Genomic DNA, 19,745 nt, shown 5'->3' with positions numbered 1-19,745 from the left:
TGTGAAGGAACAGTGGCAACTGCCTATGAGTGGGGATATCAGTTCCACTGTTGCTATCTGTGGGCTCATGTGCCCTGGATATCCCAACCTCCGTCCCCGTCAATTGTGTAACCCCCCCACATGTGTCATACACCGCCCCTGTATGCGTCTTGTCTGTCTTGTTTGTTAACCTACCCAACCTACCTCCCCAGCTATACCGACTACTTTCACCTGACATACCACTCTCACCTGAAAAAAAAAAAGGGCACTCTGTACCCACAAAAAAATTACGCCCCATACATAGCTGTCCATGTTGCACACATGTCCGCTGGACATTGAAACTGTTAATTACAATTGGCTGTACAACAGGTATTAATGTTGTCCTGACACCTCTCTCAGGGGTGGAAGGTTTCAAATGTCACACCAAATTACATACAAATGCACAGCTGTTGCTGAGAAAGACATGGGCAGCTATGGGCCTCACCTACATCCCTCCTGCAAATCCCAAGCTTGTTTCCCTACTGTCTTACCCTCTTTGTGACCCCTTTTTCACCACTTTCCTGTCACCTCTTTTTCTTTTCTTTCAAAGAAAATAGCGTGGGTGTGCGCTTGTGTGTGCGGAGCTCACCGCCAGTGTGCATGCGTGAGCTCCGCGCAAACGAGCGCAGACCTGGTTTTAAGTGCTTAAAAGTGCCTTTGGCACTTTTGATTGACAGGTCCTGTACTCGTTTCGAAAGAAAAATAAATTCCCACTGTCAGTCTCGAACCCAGGACCTTGGTAACACGAGTCTGTATGACCTACCACTAAGCCATGACTCTCATACACAAACATAGTGCTAAAATAAATATAACATGTAATAGTAGGAAACAATATAAAGGCAATATAGGATGTGTACTACCCAAAGCATGTCAGGTAGATTTTTAATGCCCGAATTACTGGATTCCCATACTAGTTTAGTGTTAACAGAAACAGCCCTGCTAATTGTTAGCTTGTACATAATAATGTAAGGTAATGTACATATATGAAAGTATGTATATGTACATATATATATATATATATATATATATATATATATATATATATATATATATATATTAATACATATGAAATATAGTGGTAGGTGTCAGTATTCATACACACTCACTACAGGAAACAGTGAAGATAAATGCAGCAACCAGAATCTACAACACAGCCTGACTCCTGTGAGACTTACTAACCCTTTTAACTGCTTAAAGGTGCCTTCAGCACTTTGATTGACAGGCCCTGTACTCAATTTGAAAGCAAAATAAAAGCATACTATTAGGCCCTACCACAAGACCATTGTAACACTAGTCTGTATGACCTACCACTAAGCCATGACTCTCATACAGGAATATAGTGCTAAAATAAGTATAACATGTAATAGTAGGAATGAAGATAAAGGCAATATAGGATGTGTACTACCCAAAGCACGTCAGGTAGACTTTTACTGTCCTAATTACTGGATTCCCATACTAGTTTAGTGTTAACAGAAACAGCCCTGCTAATTGTTAGCTTGTACTTAATAATGTAATCTAATGTACATATATGAAAGTATGTATATGTACATATATATATATTAATACATATGGAAATATAGTTGTAGGTGTCAGTATGCATACACACTCACTACAGGGAACAGGTGAGAGAAATGCAGCAACCTGAATTTACAACACAGCATGAATCATGAGAGACTTACTAACCTTCACACTCACAGAACACTGTCGACAGCATACCAGCATGGTCCACGCCCTTACAATCTGAAAGGGCAATGCCTATCTCACATACCCTTTTATAGCACTGTCCTGAAACCACAGTGAGACATGCAATCAGTACACAACTGGCTGCATGCAATTAGCAAATGCTGCCTTACAATTGGTGCAGAGGCCATCACATGGACCTATGCAGATACCTACAAAAGCATCCAGTACTAACACTCCACACATGCAATACATTCATTGCACCAAACCGACGGAGAAAGAGAGAGAGAGAGAGAAAAAGAAAGAAAGAAATAAATAAAGCAATAAAGGCAGTGATAAAAAAAAACTGCATCATCACAGCAACAAAACCAGCAGCAGCAGCAATTAGCACCAGTGACACAGCAACAGCTGACACAAACACAGGTAATGCAAAGTAGCAGGTTAATACTGTGTTTACTGTGAAACCTCCAAATGTATCATAGTTCACTATCTATAGGTATGTCCATGAGATAGGTTGTGTGTACATAGTCCTGATATATATACATATGTAATATTGCTGTACATGTCTTCCATACTTAAAACTTCCATAGCTTAGAACACAAGGCCAGTTATGCATATGATGCAGTATTTTTTTATTTATTTTACATTTGTTGACCGGGCTAGTCTAGCTGGACATATATCCGTTTACAGTAGAGGCCCAGGGAGAAAAGCTCCAGTATGGATAAAATTACAGTGATTAATAACAATTTTCTTAGTAGATTTATACAAGGTACAAGAGAGGATATCTATAACATTTTAAGAAATATTAAGTCAAGTTTACAATAAAACAAGAACTACATACTAAAGTTATTAAGAAATACAGGCATCCCTTAGGGTTCAACTCTCAACTCCAGAAAGCTTCAGGTAGGGCCAGTAAGGGGACAGGAAGGAAAATAATAAGGTGTATTGAGACATACTTTCAATCGGGATTGGTACAGGGACATAGCCATTGAGAAGTAAGGTGTGCTTTGATTTGAACAGAGAGGTGGATTGAAGAGTAGCTATTTCTTGAGGGATTAGATTCCAGTGTTTCCCTATCGAATTTGAAAATAGTGCATCCCCAGCTTTATTATGTGATTTAGTTATGGATACTAGAAACTTGTTGGCAGAACGAAGTGTGTTTAGGTTCTTATATGGAGAAATAAGTCTAGCCAGGCTTGGAGTATTTTCAGGGAAGTGAAGGGTTTTATGAATTAAAAGTAGTTGTTGGTAAAGTAGGTGGTTATTTAGTTCTAGCCAATTTAGTTGTTTCAGGTTATAACAGTGGTGAGTTCTAAGGGGAGTTGCATTAATGAATCTAGCTATACTGTTATAACAGGTTGAGAGTTTATTGATGTTATTTTTTGATAGTGTGGTATAAATAGTCGAAGCATAAAAAAGGGTGGAGAGCAGGTGGGTCTGAGCAATGGTTTTCCTAGCCGCTGGGGTAAGGAAAGGTTTAATTCTATAGAGTGTCCCAATTTTTTTATTAACAGCTTTAATAGTACTGTTTATTTGTTCATCAAAGTTAAGATGGTTGTCAATGGTTACCCCTAATAGTCGGGTGGTATTGTCAGGGTTAATGCAGGTGGAATTATTTGAGGTGATAGTAAAGAGAGGTGTAGGAGATTTGTTAGTAGGAGTAAAGAGAAGAAGCTTTGTTTTTTTGGGATTAAGGAGGAGGCAATGCTGCATAAACCATTTTTCAACGTTATGAAAGGTTGTTTGGGTGATGGACTGGAGAGAGGGAGTATTTATGGCAGAGCAGATCAATGTCGAGTCATCTGCATATTGGATGCAGGTTGCTTGTGGTACGTTCAAATATAGGTCATTAATAAATACTGAGAAAAGAAGGGGTCCAAGGATAGATCCTTGTGGAACACCAACATTTACTGGGAGTAAAGATGAAAGGTTGTTTTCCCATAGAACTGCTTGTTGCCTGTTTTCCAGATAGCTTCTAAACCACTGTAAAGTATGAGAGCTTAAGGAGAGGTTGTTAAGTTTATCAAGGAGTATGTTATGGTTAACCATATCAAAAGCTTTTGATAGATCTATAAATAGAGCAGATGAGAGAAGGTTACTGTTTCGATTTTTATTTATGGAGTCAGCAAAGGACAGAAGGGCAGTTGTAGTACTGTGATGGGGCCTGAAACCATGTTGACAGTCAGCTAGAAGGTTGTTTTGAAGAAGGTAGTTAAGAAATTGTTTGTGTATACACCTTTCCATTATCTTAGCTAAAGGGGACAGTAAGGCAATAGGACGATAATTGGATAATTCAGAAGAAGGGCCCCCTTTGTGAAGGGGAATTATGTGAGATATCTTCCAAACTGAGGGGAGTTCCCAGGGTCAGTAGAAGTTCCTCCTCATTGGTGTGGGACCACTGTGTATGTATGGCACTGTTCAGGTACATATCCTGTAGTATGGCCAGGGTTTAATATCAGTCTGTAATGTGGTGCTATGTCCTCTAGGGGTGAACGTATCACACATCCAGGGATACCATTTTGTAACAGTGATGCTGTGTGTTCTGCAATGTTGAGGGTGGCCCTCACCTGGACATGTGAGATGATAGGGAGGTTACATTCATCTGTGATAACTAATTCCACTTGTGTAGGAGAATGGGGGGGGGGGGATACCTGCACCTAAACTGTCTGCAACAATGTTGCCAATATCTGTGCATATGGTGAATGTGAAGCATCTTACCACTGCTGACCACAGATGCCTTGCCTTCATGTGAATCTGCTCTGTGCTGCAGTAGCCTCCTGCTATTGTTATACAATGTGCCTGTATCTGTAGTCCACTGGACAGGATAAATAAGTAGTGTGCATATGGTCTGGGTTAGATATGTGTGTGCACATTACATGCACTATGTGGGATGTCTGTGGTAAGCTTTTGCAAAGGGGCCAGCAGTGTGTGTTGTGGCTTCCACTGGCCCAGTGGGCTGCAAGGATAGCATCACAGTCCTAACTAGTGAATAACTGTGTAATTACATACATACATAGCAAGGTAGTGTACTGTGCTTGTGGTGTTGTCGGGATATGTATATCCAGGCTGAGTAATGTGTGTCCACATCACAGTGTTGGATGGCAACACACATACAGTATGTTGGGATGAACAACCAGAGTGTTTCAGAAGTGTTGCCTGTGCAGAAATATCTGGCCATTACCTGCGCATCCCCCACAACACACACACATGCAACATATGGCAGAAGTAGTATAGCAGTACACATAGGTTCATAGGTTCATACTAGGCTATTTTCCCTAGGGCATTGATAAGCCTAGCCAGAATGTGTTTGTTTTTTGCCACCCAATTAAAATTTATTTTGCTATGCCCTTTTCTGAGGTTAGTATACTGTGCCTCTGTCTAACAGTGACATAGAAGTGATACCCGGGGTACAACTATGATCTCCCATCCGCTCATCCAGATTCCTATGGAAGACAGTCAATGAGTGACTCTGCCTAACCTGTACTGTGAGTTCATTACAGAGTGAAGGGAGCCTCTGGGTTATGAATCTGTCCCTCCAGCATGTCCTATTTATTTCAGTGCTAAGGTTCAGGTCTCTTGAGCGTGTGGCTGTATGGGATTTTGATTTCCTGAGGTGCAGCATGTCTATTACTTCTGGGTTGAACATGGCTGTATACGTCAGGCACAGATTGCCTCTGAACAGGCAGTATGCCACTGAGTCCAGCTGGATTTTCTTTAACCGTCAGCATATGGCATCTGTTTGAGCCCTTTGATCCTCTTGATGAGGTACTGTTGGGGTTTTTCCAGTTGCTGTAGGTGTCTGGTTAGGTACATCCCAAAAGGGGCATTGTGCTCAATTATAGGCCTGATGATGGATGAGTAAAGAGGCACGATGACCTCCCCTGATGTACATGTGAATCCCTTCATGATTAGCTGGGCTAGATAACATGTTTTTCAATCCACTTTGGCCACGTGGTTGTCAAATGACAGATTGCTATCAAGTTTGTTCCCCAGGTCCCCAATTACTTCTTCTGTACTTAATGGCTTAACACCTATGTGGTACTTTGCCACCAATGTGGAGGTGTGGGTATCTTTGATGAATATTGATACTCCCCCCTCCTTTTGTTGTTTGGTCCAATTGTTGGGGCCGACAAGAATGGTAACAGGTATAACCTGGTAGTGCTGGTGTGCTCTTGGGAAACCTGAACCAGGTTTCTGTTACTGCACAGATATCGATGTCCATAATGCTAAGTAGAGTTTTGAGTGTGTGTATCTTGAGGTTTAGACTTCTGACGTTGAGTAGCATTACTCTTAGTTCCTCATCCTTTGTGATACCTATGGATGTGGGTTTGCCTTATGAGCCTTGCCTAATAAAGGCACTATGGGTGTAGCAAGAGCCTTTGCCAAAATCCAAAAGCCCAGGGGTGAAAAGGTACACCAGACAGGGTCCGAGGGAGCTGACAGCATGTCACACAGCCATGACAGATGGCATGCGTGACATTGCAAATGCTATTTGTAATTTCACAGATGTCGTTGACAGACATTGTGGGGACATACAACAGCTGCTCCACAACCAGATGTCCATGGGCCAGGGCGATGGTGTGCGTTTGCAGCATCGACGTGGCCGTATGGCAGCAACAGCACCAGCTGGCAGTCGCCATGGACGACAACAGGCCCACTTACGCACCTCAAGTGCCAGCAGCAGCCCCAGCAATGCTGGGTTAGTGCTGTCATCAGGATGCCCCAGGAGACCACGTGCACGTGGCTCTGGACAGTCCCAACAGGGAACTGTGTCCAGTCAACACACACCCACTTCTGATGACAGTACCCAGTCTGGGTTAGTACCGGATACGGTCTGTAGCACCCCTGCCAGGCACAGGTACCGTGTCCGTGCCCACAGACACTGATCTGGATGACTTGACATGTGCAGTTTGTGGCTGTCCACAAAACCCTGTACATGGCAGCCATTATGTGGGACTGTGTGCGTGCTTACACACATGCAGAAATTTAACACCTAGGGCAAACACATACACACACACACACTGCACCAACACTGGTCCACTCTGTACTGCTGCCCCTCACAAACACACATACACACACATGTCAATTGGTGGTACCAGTGGCTGGCTTGGGCATACCTAACCCACACCTTGTGCATATGATGACACTGTGCCACCTCCTGCATACTACAACATCAGTGCAGGAAAAGGTAAACATGTTGCTGATGCACAGGGTGACTACATAGATGTGTATAAGTAGTAACATGTTGGTAACTGTTCACTGTTCCACTATGATTGTGTGTATATCCCAGCATTCCTGCTGCAGTAACTGTATGAATGTCCTGAATTGTTATCTGCACCCATACTACTTACCAAAGTGTACCAGCTGCACACCATCACATGCTACCATTGACTATGGGAATGTGCATCATGTGCTGTATTGTAGATTCAGCTATATGTATCTGTTCTGTCACACATGCATTTACACACCCTGCTACCCCCACACATGCACACGCTCACCTGCCATTTCCATTATTTATTACCCTACATGAGTAGCTGTCGACACATGACAGGTACACATTTGAAAAGTGCACTATTTGGATTACTACCGATTTCCTCTTCTCTACCTGTACTCACAGGGTGCAGGCAACCTCATTAGTTTAAAAGTGTAATGTGCATCAGGTACTGTGGTTCCCTGATTGCCACATCCAACATGTTTTTCATACGGAAATGCACACACAGAAACATCCCACATCCACACACTTGTCACATTCAGGTTTCAAAACACTATCTAGGTATGTTCTGGTACATGTGCATGTTACAGTAGCATGTAGCACTATACCGAGTACTGGCAGTTGTCTGTTGTCATGTTATTTGTATAGGGTGCTGTCAACATCACTGTTTGTTAAGGGAAATGTGCACCCTGCAGTGCATAGCCCCATTTGGCAAAAGCCACATTCCACCCCCAGCATTGTGCACACACACTAACCCCACTCACACTAAAACACATACTTTCCATTTGCAAGATTCAAACCCCTACCTAACTGTGTTATGACACTAGAGACAGACACATTAGCAGAGTGCGCTATTTGCATTAGTGGGAGAAATCCTTTCTAATGCTGTACTTAGAGGGTGCTGACATCATCTGTGTTTAGGAAGAGGGATGTGCACCCTGTAGTGTGTTCTCCCAATTGGCAAAAGGCACTTTTCCCTCACAGCATTATGCACACACAGAAACCCCACTCACACTAACTCACATACATTCCCTTCGCAGGATTCAAACCCCTACCTAACTATGTTATGACACTAGAGACAGACGCATTAGCAGAGCGTGCTATACAAATTACTGGGGAGCTTTAATTCAGGTAATATAGTTATAGAGTGCTGACATCATCAGTGTTTCAAAAGGGGAATCTGCATCCTGTAGTGTACTTTCACAGTTGCTAATAGGGGCATTTCCCGCACACACATAGATGTGTTTGAGGTTTGCATATGTGGGGTATCCAGTACTCCAGTGTGATTAGTATATGGTTCGATTGCAACAATGAGGGATATACTTCAAGTGGTGAGCATTTTGTACTCATGTTTGTTATGATCAGGTCTAGTATATTTTCCCCTCTTGTGGGAATGTTGGCTACTTGTTCCATAGCTAAAGAGTTTCTGAACTATAGGAACCCTAGAGCTTGGGTATTGTGGCTTGAGTAATGTTCACAGTCTATGTTTGGGTAGTTGAAGTCACCCAGTATGATGGTGTTTACAGAGAAATCTATACTCTCCTGTGTCGTCATAAAGGCTGTGTGGGATTCCTGAGTTTGAGAGGGTGATGTAAGAGCTCCTCTGTGTCTCTTTCCATGTGGTCCAGGGAGGTACGTCTCAGGTTCTTCACACCAGCATGGACAATGACTGCCTCATACTTGTACTTGCTGTGGAGTGACCTGAGTGCTTGTGTTGTGGCACATTCTATCACCCGACAGGTAGCTAAATGTGACCCACACCTTGCTCAGTCTGGAGAGTGGGACGTCAGTGTGTCTGACTATGGCATCACCTATTATAGGTGTGTCACACATTGTGTTTGGCCTTATGGGCTGTGCCTGTTAAGAACACTGACTTTGTGAGGTCTGTGTTGCTTGTGATATGTGTTCATGTGGGATGCAGCGTGTCTGGCCATGTCATTTCTGTCCGTGGTCTGGTAAGTATCACCTTTGGTGACATAGGTATTCATATGTCAGCTGGTGAGCATTTGCAGTGTTACCTACTGAAAGTGGTACAGCTTGTTTGTTGTACAATGGACTACATGCAGCCCTGCTTACAGTAGCTATGTTTGCATGCATGTTTCCTTGCAGTTACCCTGGAATACTGATCCTACCTGCCATGCAGAGTTACACAGCTTCTGTGGACTCCTAGTGACATCTGCATAGCTTACTATATGTATGTTCATGTCTCACTTGACAGAATGTCACTGTTTCTCCTGTTCACATGTACGTTGCCTGTGACACTTTGCATTTGACTTACCTGGCATCTGTCCACGTGAGCAGTCATATATGCCACTGCAGGACTCTAAACCTGATGATGCACACACCAAACATTCCTCAGCATGGAGAACATCGCTATCTGTGCAGTAACAGAGACCGGATTCAGGGCTACCAACAGCACCCCAGCACTACCAAGTTATACCTCATACCATGCTTTTCAGGCCCAAAACTTGCACAAAACCACAAAAGGAGGGGGTGTATTGATATTCATCCAAGATACCCACATCTCCAGGTTGGTGGCAAAGCACCAAACATCAGAGACTATCCATATGCAAGTAACAATGGGTAAAACTGCCTTCCAGGTTATAGCCTGCTACAGACCACCCTCACAAACACAAGAACCGCACTTGGCATTCCTGAAAACAGTTGGAAATATGTAGGTCTGTCCATACACCATTATACTGGGTGAGTTAAACTACCCATACATAGACTGGGAGCATGACTGTAGCTCCAACACCCTAGCTCAAAGATTACTATAATTTATATACCAACATGCTATGGACCAACTTGTTACCACTCACACAAGAGGGGAAAACATACTGAACCTGATCATCACCAACATAGGGACTCTATGCTCCAGACCAGAAGTGTATCCCTCACTGGATATTCACATCCCAAGGCCACCTCCTGCACAGAAGAATACAGTCAACAACTCATGTAAAGCATGTTCACACTCCTCATAAATGATGTGGAAACCTTCAAAGCCCCCAGGCCTGTTAAAAATATGGACCAGACTGCAGATACCTGTATAAAGGCATTCTATGGACACCTTCAGGAATGCATGGATCATGCAATCCCAAATAAAAGCAAGACCCAATCCTCCAAAGGCAGACGTCCTGTGTGGTGGACACCAGCCATAAACAAACTATACAATAGAAGGATGAAGCTACTAAATGACACAACAAACTCCCAAAATGTGAAGGCATCAATGATGAGTATTAGAAGAAAACTACAGGCACTCATAAGATTGTCTAAGGCCATCTTTGAGAGAAAATTCCACAAGACACTGAGGATAATCACAAGGCTTTCTTTAGTTATGTTAGGAACCTGGGTGGTAATTCCCAGATATGCTCAGAGGTAGTCCAAGATGTCAAAAGAAATACCAAACACACAGACATTGCCAACATCCTAGTGGACAGGTTCACTGCTAACTCCCCCCCCCCTCCACACGAAAAGGGCAAATATTTCTCCCAGCAGAGTGCTGCCCCCCTGACATCTCAGATGCTCAGGTAAGAGCTGCCCTCTCCAAAGCAATAAACACTGCATCAATGGGACCAGACAGTGTCACAGGCTGTGTCCTACATGAACTCCAAGAAGAGCTACACCCAGACATAACACTACTGTTCAATCCCAGCCTTACTACACGATATGTGGCCAAAGAGTGGCGTACAGCAACAGTGGTCCCTCTACATTTAGGTGGTGCCTTAACGGATCCTGGACACTATCGCCCCATAAGTCTGAATAGCTTGGTCTGCAAAGCTATGGCAAGGATCATCATGAACCTCATAAATATAGATATTGGGGACCTACAGACACTGCATCATACACAGTTTGGCTTTGTTAATGGCAGATCCTGCCTCTCAAACCTGTTTGATTTCTTTGAAACAGTCACAAAGGCCACTGTCAAGGGGAAGGTGGTCTACACAGCCTACCTGGACCTTGCATAAGCCTTTGATACAATACCCCACTTGTGCATTCTAGGGAAGCTCACCAGTGCACATATTAATCCCTATGTCACTACAGATATTGCACAGTGGCTCAAGGGCAGAACACACATGGTTAGAATTGCTGGAGCCATGTCAGCCTCAAAACCAGTTACAAGTGGTGTCCCACAAGGCTCAGCCCTGGGATCTGTCTTGTTCAGTATATATTTATCAGAGGTACAGGCCAACATGGAAGGACTGTGGCTGAGCAAGTTGCAGATGACTGCAAACTGGATGCCATAATCAACTCTCCAGCCAACACACGCATCCTCCAAAAGGGCCTCTTAGAAACAGACGACTTGTGCCACAGCCATGGCCTCAAGCTGAATGCCAAAAGTGTATAGTCATCCCTTTGGCAAAAACAAAGTGACCACAAAGTACCACATATGTGTTAATCCATTAAGTACAGAAGAAGGAATTATGGACCTTGGGGTACACAAGTTGATAGCATTCTCTCATTTGACAACCACATGGCCAAAGTGGTTAGAAAAACATTTTATATAGGCCACCTCATCATGAAGGGATTCACATGTAGATCAGGGAGGACATTGTGCCTCTTTACTCATCCCTCATCATGCCCATAATTGACTACAATGCCCCTGTCGGCATGCACCTTACCAGACACCTGCAGCAACTGGAAAGACCACAAAAGTACCTCAACAAGAGGATCAAAGGGCTCACACAGATGCCACATACTGACTGGTTAAAGAAACAGCAGCTCTACTCAGTGGCATACTGCCTCTTCATAGGCAATCTGTGCCTGACATATAAAGCCATGTCAAACCCTGACTTAATGGTCATGCTGCACATCAGAATATCCAAATCCCATCAAGCTACACGCTGGAAAGACTTGAACCTCAGGAGTGATATACATAGGACATGCTGGAGGGACACATTCATACCTCAGAGGCTCCCTTCACTCTGGAATATTATCCCAATACAGGTTAGGCAGAGTCACTCAGTGACTGTCTTCAAGAGGAATATTGACTGGATGGGACATTGTAGGTTTACCCTGGGTATCACTTATGTGTCACTGTTAGACAGAGGCACAGTATACTAACCTTGAAAAAGGGCATAGCAAGATAGATTTACAATGCATGGTGAAAGCCACACACATTCTGGCTAGGTTAATAAATGCCCTAGGGCAGATAGCCTAGTATGAACCTATGAACCTATGTATCTTGTTCACCATTGGCCCTATGTGCTGTTAATCACCAATGCAATCTCAATACTATGGTAGCATGTGCAAAGGTCAGTTGTCAGTCACCTCTATGGTACAGTTGTGGAATATGAGTCATGTAGTAATGTCACAGCTGCCACATGTACACAGTCAACCCTATCCCCTACCCATGGATGTACAACACATGTATGAGATGGAAACACATAGCCAAACTGTGGACTAAGCACTCTGAACCCAGTACTGGCATAACCTGTCAGGTGGCATGAAATACTACAGTGACTACAATACTAGTCTGATGTAGACTTACACTGACAGCAATACAAGCACGGGAACACACCGGGTCATTCGTGGAGCCTAAGAATGGCATCCTGCCTGAGTGGCAGACACCTCTGCAGCTGGCACACAGGCATACGTTAGGCCTGAACACAGCACGCATAACACATAGCACACAAATCCTGTGTGCCAAACAAGCACAGTCTGTACAGCTATACAACACTCCTGCTGCAGTTGTGTTAGGTACTTTTATTGTCCGGTACAGTGAGGTCATGCTTACCAGGCTGGACAAGGTGAAGGTCACAGTGATATGCTCATGGGGCACTATGGTCCACCACATAACACAAGCATACAGGTCAGTCAGATGCATGGACACATATGACTCAGTCATTGTCCATGCCACTACAGCTGACATGTGAAGTCCCTCACTGGAATACATGATAGGGAACATGGAAGGGCTCACTGAGCAAGTGGCACAGGCTGGTAGAACCCTGAACTTGGTTGGCATTATACCCTCACCAGGAATGCTGACATATTACTGAATGCTAATGAATTACTGTAGCTACAACACCCTAGCTGAAAGGTTCTTAGCATGCAGTCACTGCATTGCTATGGAACAACTTCTTACCACTCCCACAACAGGTGAAAACATGCAGCACCTGTTCATCAACAACATATAGACTATATGCCCCAGACCAGGTGTGTATCCCTCACTACTAGGTTGATAGCATCTACATCTCACACTGTATATACACATCCCACATGCAGCACCTGCACAGAAGACCACAGTCATAATGTTACCCAGTGCAAATACCATGTATTCACATGTGGCAGGCATCACACATGGTAACTATTGAAGGTCACAGGTACATATGTGTATTTGGCACACACATACATCATGTGTGCATTGCCATAACTGGTTTAATCGATGTCATGCATTATTGTGAGAAACAACCCGCACACATGGGCATTCTGTGTGAGCAAAACACACATGACATGTCTGGAACCAAAAGCCATAAATAATTGTGCTATTGTTTAGAAAGGTGTATGTGCATCCTGTACTGTGTTTTCCCAGTTGCCAAAAGGGATGTTACTTTCATACAAACTTACACACACTTGCTGGACTCAAACCCCTACCTAACTATGTTATGACACTAGAGACGGATGCATTAGCAGAGTGTGCTATTCGCATTACTGGGAGATTTCTTTTCTCCTGATATACTTATAGGGTGCTGACATCATCGGTGTTTAGAAAGGGGAATGGGCATCCTGTGGTGTGTTTTCACAGTTGCCAAAAGGGATGTTCCTTTCATACACACTTACACACACACTAACCCCCCTTCACACACACTTGGTGGATTCAAACCCCTACCTAACTATGTTATGACACTAGAGACGGACGCATTAGCAGAGAATGCTATTCGCATTACTGGGAGATTTCTTTTCTCCTGATATACTTATAGGGTGCTGACATCATCAGTGTTTAGAAAGGAGAATGGGCATCCTGTGGTGTGTTTTCACAGTTGCCAAAAGGGATGTTCCTTTCATACACACTTACACACACAAACTCCCCTTCACACATACTTGCTAGATTCAAACCCCTACCAAACTATGTTATGACACTAGAGACGGACGCATTAGCAGAGTGCATTATTCAGATTACTGGGGGATTTTCTTTCTCCTGATATACTTATAGGGTGCTGACATCATCAGTGTTTAGAAAGGGGAATGGGCATCCTGTGGTGTGTTTTCACAGTTGCCAAAAGGGATGCTCCTTTCACACACACTTGCTAGATTCAAACCCCTACCTAACTATGTTATGACACTAGAGACGGACACATTAGTAGAGCACACTATTCAGATTACTGGGAGATTTTCTTTCTCCTGATATACTTATAGGGTGCTGACATCATCAGTGTTTAGAAAGGGGAATGAGCATCCTGTGGTGTGTTTTCCCAGTTGCTAAAAGGAACATTTCCCTCACACAGACTTGCACACAGACCAACCACAATCACCCACACACACACACACTCTGGATAAGCTGTCATTCCCTAGGGCAAACAGCTTAGTGTTGACCTCTACACCCATATGTTTAACTGTCAGATGCACATTATTTGGTGCTGATAGCAGTGTTTGCAGGTCTTTATTGCCATAACATTTCCTGTTTGTATGAACAACTTGTGTATCTGTGGAAGATGTTTGTATATGGGGGAAATCCACTATATCATGTATGTCTCTGTAGTCATTTAAGTGTGAGCACTGGTCAGATTGCTATAATGTTGTTGGTTACTGGAATAACACGTACATATACCAGATATATGTGGCAAAATGCTAAACTGATATTTGGACTAAGTGTGTGAGCATGCCCAGTTCAGCCTTCCCATGGCATGTTGTGTGAAAGATGTCTCATTTATCTAAGTGTGTGAGCATGCCCAGTGTGAGCTTTCCATATGTTGAACTCTGCAGTCCATCACGTTTGTGGATGAGTGTGAACTTCAACAAATATCCCCTGTTTATGGTTGTGTGTTCTGTGTCATGTTGTGTAGTTACTGTCCAAATGCTTTTGTGTGAACACAACAGGGATTATACTGTGCCTGCAGGGTTTGCATGGGATACTTTGCATACAATTGTCAACATCCGTTCATACTGACCTAACACTGTAGTACTGTATAGTGTAGTGGTTCAGTACTTTCACTGTGGTGGACAGTATCCTGGGCTTTAGTCCTATCACTGCTTTACATTTCCATAGTGAGCACAACAGCCTGGTTAGGGTCCAGTTGTGCACATCTGACCATGTTGCATTATGTTCAGATATTAACTACTTACAACAGCCTCGTCCAACATCAGTAGTGTATTCCACAACATGGGTGTACATTGGCAAACACTACCGATGTGCCCTAGGCCAGTTCTAATGCTAGTCAGAGAGTGTGTTTGTCCTTCAACACATTGTAAGTGTAGTTTGCCATGACATATGTCATGTTTAGTATACTGTGCCTCTGTCTACCCGTGACATAACAGTGATACCCAGGGTAAACCTACCATCTCCCATCCACTCATTAAGATTCCTGTTGAGGAGAATCAACGAGTGACTCTATGGATAACCTGTACTGGTAGTTTACTCATGTGTGGGGGTGGCTTCTGTGTTATGGATAATGCAGTACAGCTTGTCCTATGTATGTCAGTGCTGGGGTTCAGGTCCCTCATGTGCATAGCTCACTGCCATTCAGATTGTACAAGGTGCAGCATGTTCATTGATTCCAGCTTGGACATGGCTTTCCACATCAGGCACAGCTTGCGTCTGGGTGGCCAGCATGGCAGTGTGTGGAGTTGCACTCTGTTTAATCAGGCAACACATTACATCTGTTCAAGCTCTTTGATACTCCTGGTGAGGTACTGTTGTGGACTTTACAGTTGATGGAGGTGTCTGCTGAGGTACACCCAACAGGGGCTGTTGTAGTCAATTGTAACGCTGATGAAGGATAACTGCAGAACCACAATGACCTCCCCTTATCTAGATGTCATAACCTTCATGATTAGGTTGGTATATGGATTGTTTCTGTTAACACTACAGCCACATGTTTGTCCAATGCAGGATATCTATCACCTTGTGTACCCAGGTCTGTCATTACATGTTAAGTATGTAATGGGTTAACACCTATGTGGTAATTGGTGGTCACTTACTGTATATCCACAGAGGTTGACTATACAGTTTTCTCCATTTAACTTGCTGACATGGCTATGGCACCAGTTGTCTGTTTCTATGTGGCCCTTTTGTGGGATGCTTGTGTCAGCTGGAGTGTCAGATATGTTGGGCGGTTTGTAGTTCTCTGCAAACATGTTCAGGCACAGTCCTTACATGTTGGCCTGTACCTATGGGGCATATATACCAGACGGGGTCCCAGGTCCCAGGACCAAGCTTTGTGGGATACCTGTTATATGTGGTTTGTAGTCTGACATGGCTGCAGCATGTCTGACCATGTCAGTTCTGTTGTTGGTCTGGTTTGCAACCCCTCTAGTGACATAGGGGTGTATATATAAGCTGGTGAGCATATCTATATTGAACACGTAGGGTATTGTATGGAAGGCTTTGCAAGGTCCAGCTACTCTGTGTGGACCACATTGCCCTCATCAGTGACCTCAATTACTGTTTCAACTGAGTCACACATGTTTAGGGGCAGGGTCTGCACTTAATAAACCCACACTGGGTAGGGTCGGGTGTCAATAGATCCCCAATATCTTTATGTCTGCGGTACATGCTGATCCTTTCCATAGCTGTGCAGACCAAGCTTCTCAGGATTCTGTGGTGGTTGTTTTTAGTAGCCATTCAGGCGACACCTTTCTTGAGAACGACCACTGTTGTTGTACACTGCTCTTTGGGTACATATCCTGTGGTAAGGCTGACATAATGTCAGGGAGGCAGCAGACTGCTGGGAAAGATATTTTGCATTATGGGGGGGGGGTTGCACTGCACCTGTCAGGATGTATGTTGGCAATACGTGTGTGTGTTTGGTATGTTGTTTGTAATATTTGTGTGATCCAGAGCATATCTGAGAATTCACAACACGCTTCCTACCATCAGTTGCAGCAGCCTTGGGATTATCCTTAGTGTCCTGTACAATTTGTATCATAATAGGTTCATAGGTTCATACTAGGCTATCCACCCTAGGGCATTTGTAAGCCTAGCCACAGTGTGTGTGGCTTTGCCACCCTTGCTATGTGAATATTATGGCCATTTATGATTTACTTAGCTGTGCCTCTGTCTGGACATGACACAGTAAAGACCCCCAGTGTACATCTACAATTATCCATCCATTTTGCAAACTTCCTGTTGAAGAGTGTCAGTGAGGGGCTCTGCCTAACATGTAGTGGTATTCTGTTCCAGGGTGTGGAGAGCCTCAGGGTTAGGTATCTGTCCCTCCAGCACATCCTATTTGATTATGTGTTGAGGTTGACATCTCTGAGTCACACAGCTCCGATGGCTTTGAGTTTTCTGGGGTGGAGCATGTCCATTACTTCTGTGTTGGACATGGACTTGTACAACAGACATACAATGCCTCTGTGTAGGCAGTATGTGACTGCATTCAGCTGTGGTGTCTACAGCCAGGCAGCATATGACATATATTTGAGATCCTTTCTAACTCTTGGTGAGGTACCTTTGAGGTCTTTCTAACTGCTGCAGGTGCCAGGTAATGTACATCCCAAATGAGGCATTGTACTACATTATGGTCTGATAAGGGAACAGTATAGGGGCACAATGACCTTTGTTGACGTAGATGTGAATCCTTTCATGATACATTGTCCAATACAGACAGTCTTCCTAGCCAAATTGGCAATGTGACTGTCACATAACAGGTTACTGTCCACTTGTGTCACTAGGTCCCTGATTACTCCTTCCATACATAATGGTTTACCACCTACGTGGTAATTTTTGTGTACCTTGTTTTGTATTTGGTGGTACATTCATACTGTCCACTGTCTTCAGGACAGCGGGGTGGGGTTCCTGTGTGTGAGAGTGTGGTCTGTAGCATGCTACAGACTGTACAGCAGTCTTGCCTAGGGTTAGTTGCACATGGGTGGACTGCAATGACGTAAGCATTGTCAGTTAACTGGACATATAGGTGTCTGTGCTGAATATGGATACTCACCCTCCTTTTATGTTTTGTTCCAGGTTTTGTGACCATAACACATGATATGTGGTATTACCTGGTAGTGCTGGTGTGCTGTCACGAGACTTGCAACAGGTTTCTATCACTGGACAGACATCGATGTTCTCCATACTGGGGAGGGCCTCAGGAGCATGCATATTGAGGTTTACACATCTGGCATTGATCAGCATTACCCTTCTGTTTCTTTCCAGTTTTGTTTTCTATGGTGGTGGGTTAGTCTTTTCGGCCTTGCCTACAAAAGGATCTCTGTAGGTTGCAAAAGCCTTAGGCAATATCCAGACGCCCATGGGTAACAGGTGCAAGCCATCCCTGGAACAGCAGCATGTCTCACTATGGAGTCACCTATTACAACTGCATCAGGCATGTTGTTTCTCCTTCTGTCCTGTGACTGCTTGGCACACCAGCTTTGTGTACTATGTGTTACATGTGCTATGTCTGGAGGTTGTTTTATTGGGTGTCTGCTTTGGAGGCTTGTGTTGGTGTTGTGTGTTTGTAATTAGGGCCTCTGGGAATGTTTTTGTGTTTATGTGTTTGGTTTACAGTTGTTGTAGGTCTATGTGGGACTGGGTTTGTGGTGTATGTGGTTACCTTGTCCTTCTGGCTAGTTTTGACAGTACTGATTTGGGGGTGCTCAGGCTCCGGTTTAGCTACCTGTTTGCGTCTATCACATATATTTGAATTTATTGGGGTGAGTTGTTGTTGTGTGTGTACTTGGGACAGGTGTCACATTGCCTCTGGATTCACAGATTCTACTTGTTTTGCCTGGCCTTAGTGGATTGTATGTGTGAACACATTTTATTGCCATACTAGTGATCACTGATTACTTCACTTTTTATGTTTGATCTATCATGTGGTAGCTTCCTCATTCTCTTCAATGGTTTAGTAATTGCTGGAGTCCAGCATGCCAGATGCCTGGGTGTATGGCATTGCGTCTTGTTGTTATTTGTGATTGCAGACTCCAAGCACTCTTAGCTGTGTTCATGGAATGCCTGTATAACATGTTCTGCAGTGTGTCCCATATTCTGGACTTGCACAGGGCCTTTCATGGATTCCACATTGGTTTGTAGGGGTGCAAGCTATGCTTTATACATGTGTTTCACTGTGGTATTCTGGCCAGGGACTGGGGTCGGGATGTGTAACTACAGTGTGATTACTCTATGGTCTGGTCTTACCAGTGAGGGATACACTTCTCATCTTGACATCCAGTACACATATTTCTGATTATCACATCCAGTATGCTTACCCCTCTTGTGGAAGTGTTACATTTTGCATGTCCATTTTGTTTGATGGATTCTGGGAAATTTTCTACAAATGTGCCGGTGCTAGTATAATACAAAGAGTATAGTGACAAACTTCTCAAAAGCTGACTTCACACTTCTTCAGACTGAGATGGTATCCTTTAAGCCCACTGGGCCAGTGGAAACCACAACACACAATGGTGACTCCTTCACAGACGCTTTCTACGGACATCTTCAAGAAAGCATGGACCATGCAATCACAAATAAAACCAAGACCCTCTCCACCAAGGGAAAGTGGCCTGTCTGGTGGACCCCAGCCATAAACGAACTGTATAACAAAAGAAGGATACTAATGCAAGACAGAGCTAAATCTCCTAAAGGGAAGGCAGCTGTGATCAGCACTAGTAAAAAGCTACACTCTCTCATAAAGACATCCAAGGTCAACTTTGAGACAAAAATCACCAAAGACAATAAAGA

This window comes from Protopterus annectens, chromosome 3.part0 (genome assembly GCF_019279795.1).
Source record: "Protopterus annectens isolate FY-2018-M chromosome 3.part0, PAN1.0, whole genome shotgun sequence".
Classification (NCBI taxonomy): domain Eukaryota; kingdom Metazoa; phylum Chordata; order Ceratodontiformes; family Protopteridae; genus Protopterus; species Protopterus annectens.
This window is presented reverse-complemented; position numbering follows the sequence as displayed.